Raw genomic sequence first — 19,299 nt, forward strand, 5'->3', positions numbered from 1 at the left:
TGAACTAAGGTTACTGGAACATAAATTACTCCTTGGGTAATCTGTAACTTGTTCATGAATATCTCAGTACAATTTCTGCAAGTCTGTGTTCCAGAAACCATGTTCCAATCAGCCAAATTATGACGTCTTGTTAGCTTTCCCTGGCTGCATTTTGTTATACCACCGAATAACAATTTTGCAATTTTTATGCTCCTGGTTTTTTACATTCATACATGCTATGCGTCCAGCCTTTTACATGAGACTAAATAGGATCACACCCTATAACCCAGAAGCATAAAGGATTCTCTGTTCCCCATCTGAGTCATGTTGGGCAAGGAACCATCAAACAGAACTGTGGTGTCTTCCAAGAGGGGAGGAAAATCAAAGGGGAGAGTCATGCCTGTCACCTCCTGGTACCTGGCTACAGTGGCATTGACAGCAGTTTGAAAGCGGGGCATGCAATTATCTTCCATGACCGGTTTCCAGCCAGGCCAATAGAGATAAAAATATTAAAAGAGGAGGTACTTATGCACAATAGTCCCATAAAAATAAATAGTAAAAAATTGCATTCAACTGGGAAATAAAACTGACACAAGCAACAGTCAAGGGTACTAAAGCCCTATTGAAAGGTATTAATCCCACCCCTTCTTTGATGAAGTTGCGTATAATAAAGTCTACCTGGTATGCCTGGTGTCACTTAACACTCGTTGATAATGAAGCTCAGCACGGAACGGAAATCACCTGTTTCTGATTAATAGGCTGCCATGCAACCCAACTTATTAGTACAGTATTTAAGTGTTTCCATATAGTGGATTGAAAATGTTATCAATGTGTAGACTCTGTTTCGTGGATTGTATGCCATGGGGAAGATTTTCTCTATGTGCTATCTGTAGTGAAATGGCAAACATCTTCACTATAAATGCTTCTTTCACTACATGTATTGCACAGGCAAAATCTTCCCCAGTGAATCTAAAAATGTTATGATTTTTACAGTTTAAAAGGAAATGGTGCGTTTCTTCAAGGAGCTAGTAGGGTAGCGGATGCTTGGTGTCAAATCATAACAAGTGTTTGCTATAATCTGCTTTGTTGGGCCGGATACACAAGGGTTTAATAAATTTAGGATGAGCAAAATTGATTGTATTTATATGAAATACATTTGTGTAATTGCACATATGACTTTTTAATATTGAATAGCCTGTATTTTAGCAACAAAGAACTGGCTAATGAATTATTTTAATCTGTACTTTATAAAGAATGTTTTAAACTTATTTCACAAGTACATTTATATAATTATTAGTTAAAGAGGAGATGAACACAATAGTAAGGAAGGATATTAGCTCTGATGATGTGGAATCTGTATGGGTAGTGCTGAGAAATTCCATGGGGCAGAAAACATTAGTGGGAGTTGTATACAGACCCCCAAACAGTAATGCTGAGGTTGGGGATGGCATTAAATGGGAAATTAGAGACGCATGCAATAAGGGCACAGCAGTTATCATGGGTGACTTTAATCTACATATAAATTGGGCTAACCAAATTAGTAACAATACTGTGGAGGAGGAATTCCTAGAGTGTATACGGGATGGTTTCCTGGACCAATATGTCGAGGAACTAACTAGAGATCAGGCCATCTTAGACTAGGTATTATGTAATGAGAAAGGATTAATTAGCAATCTTGTTGTGCGAGGCCCCTTGCGGAGGAGTGATCATAATATGATAGAATTCTTCATTCAGATGGAGAGTTAAGTAGTTGACTCAGAGACTAGGGTCCTGAATTTAAATAAAGGAAACTACGATGGTATGAGGCGCGAGTTGGCTAGGATGGATTGGGGAATGTTACTTAAAGGGTTGACGGTGGATAGGCAATGGCAAACATTTAAAGATCGCATGGATGAACTACAGAATTTGTTCATCCCTGTTTGGCATAAAAATAAAACAAAAAAGGTGACTCAACTGTGGCTAACAAGGGAAATTAGGGATAGCATAAGATCCAAGGAGAAGACATATAAATTGGCCAGAAAAAGCAGCAAACCTGAGGATTGGGAGCAGTTTAGGATTCAGCAAAGGAGGACAAAGGGATTAATTAAGAGGGGGAAAATAGAATATGAGAGTAAGCTTTCAGGGAACATAAAAACTGACTGTAAAAGCTTTTATAGATATGTGAAGAGAAAAAGATTGGTGAAGTCAAGCGTAGGTCCCTTGCAGTCCGAATCAGGGGAATTTATAATGGGGAACAAAGAAATGGCTGACAAATTAAATATATATTTTGGTTCTGTCTTCACAAGGAGGACACAAATAACCTTCCAGTGATGTCAGGGAACATAGGGTCTAATGAGAGGGAGGAACTGAATGAAATCAGTATTTGTAGGGAAATGGTGTTAGGGAAATTGATGGCATTGAAGGCCGATAAATCCCCAGGGCCTGATAATTTACATCCTAGGGTACTTAAGGAAGTGGCCCTAGAAATAGTGGATGCATTGCTGGTCATCTTCCAAAATTCTATAGACTCTGGAATAGTTCCCATGGATTGGAGGGTAGCTAATGTAACCCCACTATTTAAAAAAGGTGGTAGAGAGAAAACGGGGAATTATAGACCGGTAAGCCTGACATCGGTAGTGGGGAAAATGCTAGAGTCCATTATAAAAGATGTAATAGCAGAGCACTTGGAAAACAGTGACAGGATCAGACAAAGTCAACATGGATTTACAAAAGGTAAATCATGCTTGACTAATCTACTGGAATTTTTTGAGGATGTAACTGGTAGAATAGATAAGGGAGCACCAGTGGATATGGTGTATTTGGACTTTCAGAAGGCTTTCGATAAGGTCCCGCATAAGAGATTGGCATGCAAAGTTAAAGCACATGTGATTGGGGGTAAGGTACTGACTTGGATAGAGAACTGGTTGGCAGACAGGAAGCAAAGAGTTGGAATAAACAGGTCTTTTTCCGAGTGGCAGGCAGTGACTAGTGGGATACCGCAGGGATCGGTGCTAGGACCCCAGCTATTCACAGTATATATTAATGATCTAGATGAGGGAACTAGATGTAATATCTCCAAGTTTGCAGACAACACAAAGCTGAGTGGGCATGTGTGCTGTGAGGAGGATGCAGAGAAACTCCAGTATGATTTGGACAGGTTGGGTGATTGGGCAGATGCATGGCAGATGCAGTATAATGTGGATAAATGCGAGGTTATCCACTTTGGTGGTAAAAACAGGAAGACAGATTATTATCTGAATGGCAATAGATTGGGAAAAGGGGAAGTGCAACGAGATCTGGGTGTCCTTGTGCACCAGTCACTGAAGGTAAGCATGCAGGTGCAGCAGGCGGTTAAGAAGGCAAATGGTATGTTGGCCTTCATAGCGAGAGGATTTGAGTACAGGAGCAAGGATGTCTTGCTGCAGTTGTACAGGGCCTTGGTGAGACCACACCTTGAGTATTGTGTGCAGTTTTGGTCGCCTTATCTGAGGAAGGATATTCTTGCCATGGAGGGAGTGCAGCGAAGATTCACCAGACTGATACCTGGGATGGCAGAAATGACGTATGAAGAGAAATTGGTCGATTAGGCTTATATTTGCTAGAGTTTAGAAGAATGAGAGGGGATCTCATTGCAACTTATAAAATTCTAACAGGACTAGATGCAGTAAGGATGTTCCCGATGGCGCGGGAGTCCAGAACCAGGGGTCACAGTCTAAGGATAAGAGGTAAGCCATTTAGGACAGAGATGAGGAGGAATTTCTTCACCCAGAGAGTGGTGAACCTGTGGAATTCTCTACCACAGAAGGCAGTTGAGGCCAACTTATTAAATGTATTCAAGAAGGAGTTAGATATATTTCTTAAGGCTAAAGGGATCAAGGGATATGGGGAGAAGGCAAGAACAGGGTACTGAAGTTGGATGATCAGCCATGATCTCATTAAATGGCGGAACAGCCTCGAGGGGCCGAATGGCCTACTCCTGCTCCTATCTTCTATGTTTCTATGTAAAACCATGCCGTTAGCTGAACAGGCAAATGGAATTCTCCGCTCATTATTTTTTTCTTCCAATTTATTTTGTTGCTGCTCAAAATTGGGAGCAGATATAAGCAGGAGGTATGCTAATTAAGGTCTTGAGGCGATATTGATGAAATGCAGGGCTTGCTGTACTGGAGTCTAAAGTAAAGGAACATTGTTTGAGCAGTTGAGGTTGACTTGTGTCATACACGACCTAGGTCAACGATGGTGCTATCTTTAGATTTAAAAAAAAAATATCTGTTTAAGAACCAGACTTGTCTGTTGCCAGAACTAGGTAGTTGAGTTTTATCAGAACTCAAAACAAATATTAACCCAAGGAAAGATCAGTTTAATTAAACTAAATATTTGTAATAATAATTGGACCTTGTCTGCCAGCTCAGTCGGGTGTCAAACGTCCCAGAGCACTAATCAAAGAGTAGTGACTTCTTCCAGTACCCTGGCCAACATTCTCCCTCAACTGAGAACAACCACCACCACCACCCCACACGACACACGACACGACACAAAAATTGACACCGAGCCACATAAGAAATTAGGGCAGGTGACAGTTGTAATGATATCAGCAAATAGTGATGGTATTTGCCTGTTTGATTATTTATGCCTTACCAGCATATTTGCCTGATTGATTATTTATGCCTGACCAGCAGAGGGCATGTGAGAGACAAGCAGTTTAGTTTTGGTTTCGTTTTAGATGGATCTCTAAGATGGTGTCTCCTGTAATGCTGTTAACTAAGTTGAACATACTTTAGATAAAAAGACATCTCTTTCATGAATGTGTCATCATTGAACCCACATACAAACCAATACATGGTGTCAGAAGTGATTGAAAGAGATGAAGAGGAAAAATCTGAAGTTAAATCCGCTCTCCACATATTAGCAAGCCAAAAGAGAACATCGTTACTTACCATTGGAGAATAGCTAACGAAGTGAAAAATGGAAGGTTTACACCCACCGGCGAAGCTTCAGTTGACAGGTAATGTGGCTGAAAATTGGAGGAGGTTCAAACAACGTTTGGAGTTGTATTTAGCGGCAATCGGAGCTGACGAGAAAAGTGATAAAATGAAAGTGTCAGTGTTCTTACATGTCGTGGGTGATGAAGCGCTGGAGGTGTATAATAACTTCACATTCGCTGCTGATGGAGACAAAATGAAACTGGATAAAATAATGGAACAGTTTGAGGCCTACTGCATACCTAAACATAACGTGACGTTTGAGAGGCACAGATTTTTCACATGTGTACAGAAAACGGGAGAGACTATTGATCAGTATGTGACTGAACTGAGAAACAGAAGCAAAACATGTGAATTTGGGGGACTGACAGACTCGCTGATAAAAGACAGACTGGTGTGTGATATTCCAGATAATGGTCTAAGGGAAAGACTGCTAAGAGAGCAAAATCTAGACCTGGGAAAAGCCATAGCACTGTGTAGGGCTACAGAGACTGTGAAGTCGCAGGCAAAGGAGCTGTTCAGTGACAGTAGCTGCAACGTGGATGCAGTGAGAAAGAACGGACACAAACCGTTTAACAAAAAGAGCGCCAATGTGAAAAAAGAGGCATGGCCAGCGAACAAAAATGAAAGGGGCAATCGAAAGTCATGTAGTCGATGCGGTACACAGCATACACCAAAAAAGTGTCCAGCATATGGTAAAAAATGCAATAGTTGCAACAAAAACAACCATTTTGCCCGTTGCTGTAAGAACCAAGCGCAACAAAGCAAGGTCCATGCAGTAGATGAAAGCGAGATAGAGGAGTTCTATGTAGATGTTGTGTCTGAAAACAAAAAAGAAAAAAGAGACTGGATGTTGACACTAAAAGTGAATGACATACACATTCCATTTAAATTGGATACTGGAGCACAAGTTAATGTGATATCAGAGACTGATTTTAAGAAAATTAGACCCGGACCAAAGATACATGGAATAAAAGTGAAAGTGACAGGATACTCAGGTACTAATATACCAGTGAAAGGAAGATGCAGTGTCAAAGTGACACACAAGGACAGAGAGCACATGCTAGCATTAATCGTGGTGCCAAAGGATGTGCAGGCCATACTAGGTTTAAAAGCCTGTGAGAGACTGAACCTGGTAAAGAGAGTCCTCGTTGTGGAAAGCGAAGGAGAGACAGTCTATGATGAACTCATGAAAGAGTACAACGACCTATTTCAGGGTCTAGGCTGCCTTCCAGGAGAACACACGATCAGAGTAGATAAAAGTATGCCAACGGTCATACATCCATGCAGAAAAGTTCCGTTTGCACTTCAAAAACAACTGAAGGCAGAGTTGGACAGGATGGAAAGCCTGAACGTGATTCAGAAGATAGATGAGCCAACTGAGTGGGTGAGTTCCCTCGTCGTTGTGGACAAAAAGAATGGAAAGCTCAGAATTTGCCTGGATCCAAGAGATCTAAACAGAGCAATAAAGAGAGAGCACTTCAAGCTTCCTACACGAGAGGAAATCATGTCACAGTTTGCAAATGCAAAGTATTTCAGCAAGTTAGATGCATCATCAGGATTTTGGCAGATGAAACTGGACGAGGCAAGTTCAAGACTGTGCACGTTCAACAGTCCATTTGGCAGATACAGATTCCTAAGGTTACCATTTGGCATTGCCTCAGCTCCTGAAGTGTATCACAAAACTATCCATATGATCTATGAGCACCTGGAGGGAGTTGATACATCAATGGATGACATCATAGTATGGGGAACCACGAGAACTGAGCATGACGAGAGACTGAAAAAAGTGCTGGAAGCAACAAGGAAAACAAACCTGAAGCTGAATAGAGAGAAATGCCAGCTCGGGGTGACAGAACTGACATTCGTGGGAGATATCCTTAGCAGTGAGGGCATCAGACCAGATCCCAGAAAGGTGTCCGCCATTGAGAATATGCCAAAGCCACAATGCAAAAAGGACATGCAGAGGTTTAATGGAATAATCAACTACATGGGTAAATTCATATCCAACCTCTCAGAAAAGATGGCGCCACTGAGACGGCTAACTGAAAAGAACATAGAATGGGAATGGAATCATGAGCATGAGAAGTCATGGAGCGATCTAAAGAAGCTGCTCACAGAGGAACCAGTTCTGAGGTTTTATGACCCAGCGAGACCCATCAAGATATCATCAGATGCATCACAGAGTGGGCTCGGGGCCGTTCTTCTGCAAAAATATGACTACTGGCAACCTATTGCATATGCATCGCGCTCAATGACAGACGCGGAGACGCGATATGCTCAAATAGAAAAGGAGCTGCTCAGCATCACATACGCCTGTGAAAGATTTCACCAGTTTGTGTCAGGACAAGCAATCAGTGTAGAGACTGACCATAAGCCCTTGATTGCATTGTTCCAAAAGCCACTAAATGGATGTCCACTTAGAATACAAAGAATGATGACCAGGCTGCAACGCTATACACTGAATGTTGCGTACACACCGGATAAGCTGATGTATACAGCAGACACGTTGTCCAGAGCTGTTGACCCAAAGGAGCCCGCAAACACCAAAATGGATGAAAAAGTGACCGCCTACGTGGACATGATCACAAGTGCACTGCCCATAGCAGATGCAAAAATGGAGCTCATAAAGACTGAGACAAACAAAGATGAAACAATGAGACGACTGAGGAAAAACATCTTGGATGGATGGCCCAACATGAAGCAAGACTGCTCACCTGACATGGCAGAGTACTGGAACTGCAGGGCGGAACTATCAGTGGTCGAAGACATCATCTGCAAAGGAAGTAAAATAGTTATCCCAAAGAGTCTAAGAAAAGAGATGCTAAAAAGGATCCATGGAGGACATCTGGGAATCGAAAAGTGTAAGAAAAGAGCACGAGAGGTGATGTACTGGCCACGAATCAACCAAGATGTGACAAATGAGGTGTCAAACTGCACAATATGCCTGAAATATCGAGCAAGCAATCCGGTAGAACCACTAAAGCCACACCCAGCGCCAGACAGACCTTACCAGAAGGTAGGCGCTGACCTATTCGTATGTCAAGGGAAGGACTATCTTGTAGTCACAGACTATTACTCCCTGTATCCAGAGGTTTGTAGACTGTACACCACCACTGCAGATGCTGTGATAACATGTATGAAAGCCATATTCTCCAGACATGGCGTGGCAAGCGAGGTCTTCACAGACAACGGACCCCAGTTTTACAATGCAAGTTTCCGACACTTTGCCAAAGAGTGGGACTTTGTCCACACAATGTCAAGTCCTCACTTTCCACAGTCCAATGGACTAGTGGAAAAATCGGTCCAGACAGTGAAAAGACTGATGTACAAGGCAAAGGACAGTGGAACTGACTTCTACCAAAGCATGCTTGTATACCGCACAACGCCGCTCGAGTGTGGTATGTCACCAGTCCAACTCCTTATGGGATGTCGGCTAAGGTCAAACCTACCCATCCCGGAGAACCTCCTGAAAACAAAAGAGGGGGAGAAAGTGAGGAAGTTCAAAGAAAAACAGAAAGAAAAGCAAAAGTACTACTATGACAGAGGAACACAAAACCTACCTGAACTCCACACTGGTGACCAAGTAAGGTTCAAAGACAAAACAAACATATGGACTCAGAAGGGAACTGTCCTGAGTGAAGTTCAACCAAGATCATACACCATTCAGACAGATGAGGGTGCTGTTCTGCGAAGAAATCGTCGAGATATTCTCATGGGACCAGCCACAGCAAGTCAAAAGACTGATACTGTTGAACAACCTGATCACACAGCAGGTCAAAAGACTGATACTGTTGAACAACCTGATCACACAGCTGAGAAATCATCATCGGAGGCAACAACTCAGATTCAAGGACAATCAATCAGAAAATCCTCAAGACACGTGAAGCCTCCTGAGAGACTCATTGAGCAAATTTAAGGACTCTTGTTATAGAAGGAAGTAATGTTATCTTATTCTTTCTTCAAGTTCTAGGTATTTACATATTTCATGTGACCACACAAAACAAGGTTAAAAAACCATGATAATGATAATGTAAGTTCATTAATTGTTACAGTTAAAATGCAGAGTAATACAAAGAAAGCATGTTGTTAGATAAAAGTAAAATACTTTTGTTTTAAGAAAGGGAGATGTAATGATATCATCAAATAGTGATGGTATTTGCCTTTTTGATTATTTATGCCTTACCAGCATATTTGCCTGATTAATTATTTATGCCTGACCAGCAGAGGGCATGTGAGAGACAAGCAGTTTAGTTTTGCTTTCGTTTTAGATGGATCTCTAAGATGGTGTCTCCTGTAATGCTGTTAACTGAGTTGAACATACTTTAGATAAAAAGACATCTCTTTCATGAATGTGTCGTCATTGAACCCACATACAAACCAATACAACGGTCATAGAGGTAGGTTTTAAGGAGCGTCTTAAAGAAGGAAAGCGAGGCAGAGAGGTTTAGAGGGGGAGTTCCAGAGCTTAGGCCGAGGCAGTTGAAAGCATGACCACCAATGGTTGAGCGATTATTATCAGGGATGCTCAAGAGGGCAGAATTTGAGGAACGTAGATATCTCGGCGGTGGGGGGTGTGGGGGGGGCTTGTGGGGCTGAAGGAGATTAGAAAATAGATTCGTCTCATTTCTGATTTGAGGGACCTTGGTGTGCGCAAATAAACTGTGACATTTATCGACATAAGAGTGACTGCACTTCGAAAGTAATTCATTGGATGCAAAGCATTTTGGTATGTCCTGAGATGTGTGCTAAGGTGCGATATAAATGCAAGTACTTTTTCTTTTTTCATCAAGGAGAGATGGATGGTGCAAAGCCTGGATTGCACTGCCCACAAGTTGTAAAATGCTCCACATTCCAGGGGCACCCAGGTGTGTGCCAAATATATCTGAATCTATGGCCAGAATTTTGACGTTTAGACCTGTTGGGAGCGGGGTGGGGTCGGTGGTGTGTGGGCCGGTAGAGCACAGGAAACTCGGAAGTCTGGATTTCCCCGTATGCTGTGGAGTTTTAACCCCACAGCGTGCATGGGGGACCCGTTGGACAAGAGGTTGCGGCCCCAGGTAGGTGCAAGCCCCGAACCCAGGGAGGGTGTTCCGATCTGGTGGGGTCGGGGGGGGGCGGCGGCGGGTCCGATCCTGGGAGGTGTGGGGTTGGGGGCTGCTGCTGGTGGTGGAGTTTGGGATGGGCCAGGAGGAAGCACTCTTGGTCTTCCTGGCTCACGAGGATTGCTTCCCGTGGATGTCCTCGCCTCGCTGTAGCTGCTGGGAATCCCGAGGCCCGGGATCCGGGATCCTCAGCCGGCCACAGTGAAACCTGTATAGCTGATTAAATCCGAGACTTCCAGCCTCATTATAATATTTAAAGGCCCAACCCACCTCCTGGGAACAGGTTGGCTGCCCGCCCCCCGTTCCGCCTCAGTTAAGACCGGAAGTGGGCAGGTTGGGGTCGGGATTCACATTTTTAACACTTTAACCTCCCACCTGACCCTGACCCCGACTCACCTGTTTTTTGGAGTTAAAATTCCCCCCTAAGTGTATAGCTTCCCTACCTTTATTAAGGAAAGAAGAGTTGTAACTTTAAATTCGAATACCACAATTGACTTTTTGATTTTCAGAAGCCTATAAACCAAACAAACCGGTCCTTCAATTGGAATATAGGACTGTGCAAGACTGAAAAAGATCATTATGGTCCTCCAACTGGTCCCAGCATCTAGGAAATATCATATTGCACCTACCTCACACTGTCCTATCACAATTTGCAAGGTATTTATCCAACTTTCTCTTGAATTTGCTGATACATTCATCATCTATTTGTGATGTTAACCAATATTGATTCTGCTAATTTTGTTACTGTTTATTTTGTTGCTGTATTGTATTTCTGGCATCATAGAAGCTCTGTCCACCCACGCCCCCCAACCCATCAAGTTTTATAATGATAGCAAAATACTGCAGATGCTGGAAATCCGAAATAACAACAGAAAATGCTGGAAAAACTCAGCAGGCCAGGCAACATCCGTGGAGAGAGAAATAGAGTCAACGTTTCGGGTCTAACCCTTTTTCAAAACTGGAAAGGAAATGAAATAGATCGAAAGGCAGGGCTGGGAGAGAACAAAAGAAGTGAAGAGACATTAAGAGGTATTCAAAACGAGACGAGATGGTGATAGGACTAGTGGAGGCAAAAGACGGCTCTAGATTAGGCGTGAAATGTTCTGGCAGAATGAGAGACAGCTGCCATGTGGGAGAGAAAAAACAGGTGGGGGGGAAAGGGCCAAGACAAAGATGTGGATAAAAAATAAGCAAAAATGTAATGGGGGCCGAGGTTATGATCTGAAATTGTTGAACTCGATATTGAGTCCGGAAGGCTGTAAAGTGCCTAATCGGAAGATGAGGTGCTGTTCCTCGAGTTTACATTGAGCTTCCGTGGAACAATGCAAGAGCCCGAGTACGGTGAGGTCTGAGTGGGAATGGGGTGGTGAATTATAGTGACAGGCGACCGGAAGCTCGGGGTCCCCCTTACGGACTGAACGGAGGTGTTCCGCAAAGTGGTCACCCAATCTGCGTTTGGTCTCCCCACTGTAGAGGAGACCACATCGTGAACAGCGAATACAGCATACTAGGTTGCAAGAAGTACAAGTAAATTGCTGTTTCACCTGGAAGGGGTGTTTGGGGCCCTGGACAGTGGGAAGGGGGGAGGTATAAGGGCAGGTGTTGCATCTCCTGCACTTGCACGGGAAGGTGCCGGGCGAAGGGGAAGGGGTGCTGGGCATGATAGAGGAGTGGACTAGGGTGTCTCGGCGGGAGCGGTCCCTACGGAATGCTGAAAGGGGAGGGGAGGGGAAGATGCGTTTGGTGGTGGGATCACTTTGGAGGTGGCGGAAATGGTGGAGGATGATCCGTTGAATGTGGAGGCTGGTGGGATGAAAGGTGAGGACAAGGGGAACCCTATCCTGGTTCCGGGAGGGAGGGGCAGGGGTGAGGGCAGAAGTGCGGGAGATAGAACGGACACGGTCGAGGGCTATGTCAACCACAGTAGAGGGGAATCCTCAGTTGTGGAAAAAGGATTATAATGATTTGCTTCATCCTCTACTCTACTCCAATAATGTACCTTAACTTTGTCCTCCTATGACAACTCCATTTTCCACAACACCCATCAACATAATTGTCAAATTAATGAGATTTATGGGCGTTAAGTGTTGGATCTGTGTTGCAGCAGCTCTGAACCGCACTTCAATAACTCTCTACCTGACATCTGAGTGTTTAATGTTGTTATTTGATGCAAAAAGTGTTACATCTTCACAGCCCAAAGATGGCAAGAGCCAGAAGGCCCAAATACCGACAGCCAGGAGTGGAGATCCAGGATTCTGAGGCCTGCAGCTTTACACCTGTGTTTGCTGCCTATCTACTGATGCCCCACACCCCAAATCCCTGCACAGGGCACTGCCAGGAGTGTACCCAAGCCTAGAAAATGGCCCAGGACAGAAAAAACTGACCCCCTCCTCTTCCCTTACAAATGCAGCACACCTCGAACACACTGTACCTATAGGGTTCCCAGTGAGCGACCGAAAGACAAATCCACCCTGAAGTCTTTAGAGCCTATGGGGGAAAGATTTGTGTGGTTTGCGCCACATGTTAGCGCCAGGAGATGGGGCTGAAATGTAATTGACAGCTGATGTTGGTTCTAGCACTGTATGCCATATCAGTGGTGCTGGTAGTGCTGCCGGTAAACCCTAGTGCCAGGAAGCGCGCCATCAGAGAGATCGTGACGTCAGTGAGTGTGCAACGCTCACTGGATGCCCAATCTCCAACATTGGATTTAGCCACTTACCTTAACGGCAGTGCAGAACAACGACAGGGAGAGCTGGTGTCTACAAGCAGAAAGCAGGCTGCAGCAGCAATATTCAAAGGCACCATCCCCAATCAGCTGTACCTGACAGGGTTTTGCAGTTTCAGTGCCTGTTTGCTACTCTTTAGTTATTTCAAGATTTTTTGGTGACAGGGATGTTCATTCAAGTGCAGAAGTCACTCTTTAAGGCTTCTGCTTACAACACTTCCTCACAGTCACGGGGGCTGCGAGATTGTGGCATTACCTCAGGATGAGGCAGAGGAGGACGAGAAGGAAGAAGAGGAGGAACAGCAGCAAGGGCAGAGGCAGCGCAACAATCGGCTTTCTGGATGGGCTGTCCGTGACTGGCTCATCAGACTCCAATTCACATGAATGAAACCCCAGATCCCCATATCTCACCGCATCGCCATTCATACAATCCCTGTCTCATGGCATATCACAGCATCCTCTTGGGTGCAAAGGTGAAATGAGAGAGACCACAAAATATTCCAAACACCATTAATACATTTATCTATAAACATATCACATGAATTCTAATAACTAAGGTCTCTTGTGCCTGTCATGGTTGAATAGCTGTCATTGTGTGCAAGGTGTGAGATGTGCGTGTGAGTGTTGCTAGGTAGAGATTGCTGGTGGGCGAGTGCTGGGGGTGTGGTGCTTTGGGCAGTGTGTGAAGCTTGTAGTACAGATGGTGGTATGTAGCATTTGTTGAAACTCATTATGTGAGCTCATTAAACTTCCTCCTGCACTGGGTTTGGGACCTGGGAACCACAGTGCTGCCCATGATGTGGTGTGCCACCTCCCTCTACATAGTCCGGCAGACTTGTGGTGAGGGCCTCCTGCCACTTGGTACAGGACCACCCGCCTTCTCTCCACCGCTAAAACCAATGCCTCCAAAGCTTCCTTGGAAAACCCCAGGCTCTCTCCCTGGGGTGGCGATCTGCCATCAGCATTTGTAATTAAGTGCACCTTCTCTTTGTCCTTCTTCTTATGGTTGTTGAGACAGCTGTACACCCAACAATGCTGAGAATGAGGTGCTGCAGCATCAATGGACCTCCCCCTTAAGCAGTGAAAAATGTCTGTGGCAATCATTACTTGCGTTTAGACTACACCCGATATTAGTCCAGCTTTTCAGTGTAACGCCAATGAGCTTGGGTTTTTAGACTATATTTATGGCTCCAATCATTTTAATGAGGAGCGAGGACAAATTTTGCATGTAGTTTAGACAATTTTCACCTGGTGCTAATTCACCATTTTTAGTCTAAACACTGCCTATTCCTTGGCAGTAACTAATTTCTAGCCCTTAAAATATTGATGATATTAGCTGACACGTGCTTAATACATTTGTACAACATTTCTCTGCATTTTGTAAGCTATTTTGAATCAGTTAACACTTTCATTGAAATAGTGAACAGAGGAATATTGTATAAGTATGTTGGAGTTTCTCCACGAATACTACCAGCAATAGCTTCTAGGCTTATCATTATCACCCTATAACACAAAAATGGATACTTCCTCTCCCAGTAGGCACTGTCATTATCTATGTATGTAAGTAAGACTACTACTTGGCCACATGCTTATAGATTCTTTTACATTTTCTGGAAGTAGTTTACAGCACAAAATGAAGCCATTCAGCCCATTGTGTCAAACATATTCCATTGGCCTGCTACCTTCCCATTGCCTAGTATCTTCCTCTGCTTCAAATATTTATCCATTTTTCCCTTAAAAAATTGAATTATTTCCACCTCCGCCATTCCCTGTGGCAAAGCATTCCAACAACCCTTTCAGTAAGAAAAATCTTTTAACCTCTCTACTCCGTCTCTCGGTTACAATTTTACATTTATGACCCCCCCCGCCCCCCCCCCCTCGTCACTGACAACCCCTGCCACCCACCCCCCCTTCCCAGTTATGCTTTTTGTGCTTTTCACTCTAGATATCTTTCTCAGCTTCAGTATCTGTATGGTGCAGAATGTGCTTTTACCTGTCTAGTGTTTAGATAAGTTGTAGCACCCAGGGATCGAACAGAAAACCCTCGTTACTGTATTTCACCTTTAATAGTTAAATCACATGTCCTCACTTGGTCTCCCTCAATTTGCGATGGCGATAGATATAAATACTTCTAAACTGTGGCTTAGGCTATATATGCCAAACAGATTTATTATACAGTTAGTGAATGTGAACAGTAGCAATGACACACTATAGATTTTACAGTAGTTATAAACTTAAGCATCTCAAGTTGGTAGAAAATAGCACAGTTGTATCTGCTGTACTAAACTACAATGTAAATATTTACTTTGCATGGTAGTTCTACTACTGATCTTACACAGAGCCTCTCTGGCCTATCTATATCTCTCTGATGACTTCAGATGGATGATTCAATTTTACAAGACAGGCTAGGAAATACTTTTGGTAAAAAGTGACCGTGACAAAGCAAATATAAATATATGTCTCATAAACTCAAAAGAGCTACCAATCAAACATGTGTATATACACACAAAGGCCACAAGATGCTTGAATTTGAACTTGGCCCCTTCCTCAGTTGTCTGACCAAGAAGGTGACATCTGGTTAAATGTTAAAATAAGCCAGGCCCTTCTCTGTGAGTGAACCTAGTTTTTAACTCCATAAGTACCATAACAGAAAGGAACCAAATTCCATGGACAAAAACTCTTCACTTGTATATTTTTAAAAGCTGACTAAAATCAAATTGTGTCCTGTCCTACCTTTTTTTAAAACCAAGAACTCCATCAGCATCGTATGTCTAGAATACTAATGAAAGAATTCTCTTTTTGAATACCTCTTAATCTCTCTTTACTTCTTTTGTTCTATCGCAGCCCTGCCTTCGATCTATTTTATTTCCTTTCCAGTTTTGAAAAAGGGTTCACCCGAAACGTCGACTCTTATTTCTCTCCACGGATGTTGCCTGGCCTGCTGAGTTTTTCCAGCATTTTCTGTTGTTATAAAGAATTCTTTGATCTTGCGTCTGGTAAATGACAGTCGTTTGACGTGTTAAGTAAAATATCCAGGTGTCAACGGTTGTGTTTGTTGAATGCCAGCACAGTGGTGACATTTTTAGTCCCCTAGAGGTGAAGGTGTTACAAGATTATCATGTGTTAAAAATGGCTAGTTGTTAAGGAATCTTTCAGAGGAAAGTTGTCCTCACACCAGTTATGCATTTGTTTTGGGTAGCAACTGTGCAAATGCAGCCTGGCATAAAATGCATGTATTTCAATATGTGTGGAAGTCAAATAGTGTTCCAGTGTTTGAGGCAAGCTGTTTAAATCCCTGTGAAATTGGCTGAATAAATGAAGACTCTCTGGTTAACGGTTTCCTGGAATTAATCATGAATGTTAATATTGTCTGGAAATTCAATGTGAAAGGAAAATATGAGATAACAAATGCATCTTTCGCCACTGGAGAGAAACCTCACTGAGCCCTGGGTGAGGGAATATTCCAAGGAAAGTATGTGATTTAACCCTAAATAGATTCTTTCCCCAAGTTTGCCAGGAATTGAACCTTTGGAGTGGGCAAACCAACCTATTGTGTAATTTGAGAAGGACACTTATGATTACTGTTCTAGAATTGTGTGATCCTAAGTATGCTAGTGCTTTGAGTACTGTAATTTGAAAACAAGTACATTGATTTTTAACTTATAAAAGCTGTTTTAACATTGCCACCTTTTTGAAAATGTAGGGGGAGAAATTCGGTATAGCCCTGTTTGAGGCGCCGCTATCGGCCGTGCGCAAAATTTAGCGCCTGGCACTAATTATCGCCTCCGACAGCAAACTTGGCTTTTATCACCCCTGGAGGTGATTGGAGCGCTAAATCAGGCGCTACACACCTCTCTTAAGGCGCTAAGGCTGAGGAGCGAGGCGCTACCTCAGAGGGCAGGCGCAGCGCAGGTGCTGTCAGTTAGCGATTGAACACAGACACACTGGCGCCGGTCAGCTCTTAAAGGGGAGGGTCGATCTTGCTCTGCAGCCACACCCAGCTCATTGGAGCCTTGAATCTCGGCCTGGGCAGACCTGTGGCTAAATCTTGCAGCCAAAGACTATGGAGAGGGCCAGGGAGCGAGCACAGCACTTCAGCGAGCGGGCCTTGGAGGCTCTGGTTGGCCCGGTGGAGCGCAGAAGATCTATACTGTACCCAGAGAGTGGCAGGAGGCCTTTGCCACGCGAGTACAGAAGAGTGTGGAGGGAGGTGGCTCAGAGAGTCTCCTCAAGCAGCAAGGTGCCTAGGACCCATATCCAATGTAGGAAAAAGTTCAATGACCTCACTCGGGTCGTCAGGGTGAGTGCCTTTTTTTCAAAACCTCTCCATCCCTCCATTTCAACCTCACTTTATGGCCAGAGGGTCATAAAAGCCCCAATGCCCAACACTCATCCAACACCTATGGCCCTTTCATCAAACACACACGCACATTCCACACTTTGCATACAGTAAGGGCTACTCAACTATGGGAGGCATTTCAGGCAAGACCATGGCTGCATACAGTAAGGGCTATTCAACTATGGGAGGCATTTCAGGCAAGACCATGACTGCATACAGTAAGGGCTATTCAATTATGGGAGGCATTTCAGGCAAGACCATGGTTGCATACAGTAAGGGCTATTCAACTATGGGAGGCATTTCAGGCAAGACCATGGCTGCATACAGTAAGGGCTATTCAACTATGGGAGGCATTTCAGGCAAGACGCCGTCCTTTCTCTTGCAAGCCAAGCTATCTCATAATGGGCGACAGCAGCAACGGGCGGGTGGAGGGCGGCCTCAGCTGCAACCCCTCAGCGATCTTGAGGAGCACGTCCGAAGGATTGTGGCAAGCCAGGTGATTGGTCCCATCGCCATTGGAGACGCCGACCCCGTTCTGGCCAGCAATGGTAAGGTCATCACTTTTTTGTCCTCTCTCCTTCCACTTGTTCCTCACAACACCAGCCTTTGACACTTACAATCCAAATTACTAAATCGCTGCACTCATGCCTCCTTTGCTGCCACCCTGTCCTCAAGCTAAAGCCACTCTTGTACCTCCCTGCTTTCAGATGGTGATTCACCAGGTGAGGAGACGGGCCCTCAAGCTGCCAGTGGGAGTGAAGCTGAAGGCGAGGAGGAAGAGGAAGCCAGAGCATCAGCGCCACCCTCTACCGAGGCAGCCCATGCCCACACTGGGAACACACCTTCCCTGGAGGGGAGCAGGGGGGAATGGTCTGATGAGGGTGAAGCTCCAGGACCCAGCGGCTGCAGCAATGTGATGGGGGTAGGGACGCTCGGGGGCCTTCTCCCCGGAGGGAGAGTATGCCATCGAGTCCTACTGCACTGGACGCAGAGGAGGTGCGGGTCCTCGCTGAAATGAGCGCCCAGGTGGAGCACAGGCACACTGAGTTCATGGCTGCAGTGGCAAGGATGCCCGAATCCATTGAATCACTGGCAAGGAGTGTGGAGCACTTCGCTGTAGCACAGGCGGATGCCACGCAAATGCTTAGTGCTGCAATGCAGTCGCTGGCTGCTCTCACGCAGACTCAGATTGAGGCCACGCGAGCACTGACTGCTGCCATCCTCGCTGGTTCGGACACATTTCCCCGGGGCTCTCACCGCGCCGCAGCAGGCCAGTGATCTGGGCTCCATCAGATTGCTCTGGATGCTGAAGTGCTGCCCCGTGGGAGTGCCAGTGTGTCAGTCGAGCAGAGAGTTGCTGTCCTCTCTCAAGATGACAGCATTCCTGCTGCCACCACTGTCACTTCTCCACTGCACTTGCCACCGCCTGTAGGACAGACTGCTGCCGCCCATGCAGAGTTGGTGCAGTCTGCAGCCGGGCCCTCCAGGCCCAGAGCTGGTCGAGGCCATCCTTCAAGGGAATCTGCAGTCTCAGGTTGTGACAATCAGCAGCCTTCCACCAGCCTTTGCTCCAGCCACTGGGGTCCCATTACGGAGGAGCTGCAGGGTGGGAAGGGGGGAATTTCACAAGGGAAGGAGATCACCCTCGAAAAGCAAAAAGTAGGAGGTGTGACAAAATGTTGTTCATTGTTTTATTAAAGGCCGAGGTTCGTGGTCAAATTTTTAAAACTGTTTTGGACATTGTCTCCAGGTCGTGAGAGCCAGTTATGTTAATGACTTTTTTTTGGTGTTTCTTTCTATTAGTTTGTCATGCGAAAATGATACACACTGAGCTTGTAAAATAAATAAGTTTCTGTATTCAAAATGTACATGTTTGGTCTTTGCATCATTGTTGCCTTGACTGGCTTAGGGGTTGCGGGATGGTTTCATTCAGTTTGTTTGAATGGCAGAAGCCATTTCCTCAGAAGGGGCCCAGAAGCGATTTGCTATGAGCCTTTGACGGACGGCCCTTCCACTTTGTACATTGTGTGCCTCCCTCCCGCCTTGGTGCTGCTGATGATCATCCTCCTCATCTTCCTCCTCCTCTTCCTCCTCCTCCTCTGGTGGTGCTCCAATGCCTGGTGGCATTGGCTGGGTCCTGAGGATTGCAAGGTTATGCAGCATGCAGCACACAACAACGAAGTGGGAGAC

Source organism: Somniosus microcephalus, chromosome 1, assembly GCF_052327205.1.
Source record: "Somniosus microcephalus isolate GS21.2 chromosome 1, FLI_Smic_1.0, whole genome shotgun sequence".
Lineage (NCBI taxonomy): Eukaryota > Metazoa > Chordata > Chondrichthyes > Squaliformes > Somniosidae > Somniosus > Somniosus microcephalus.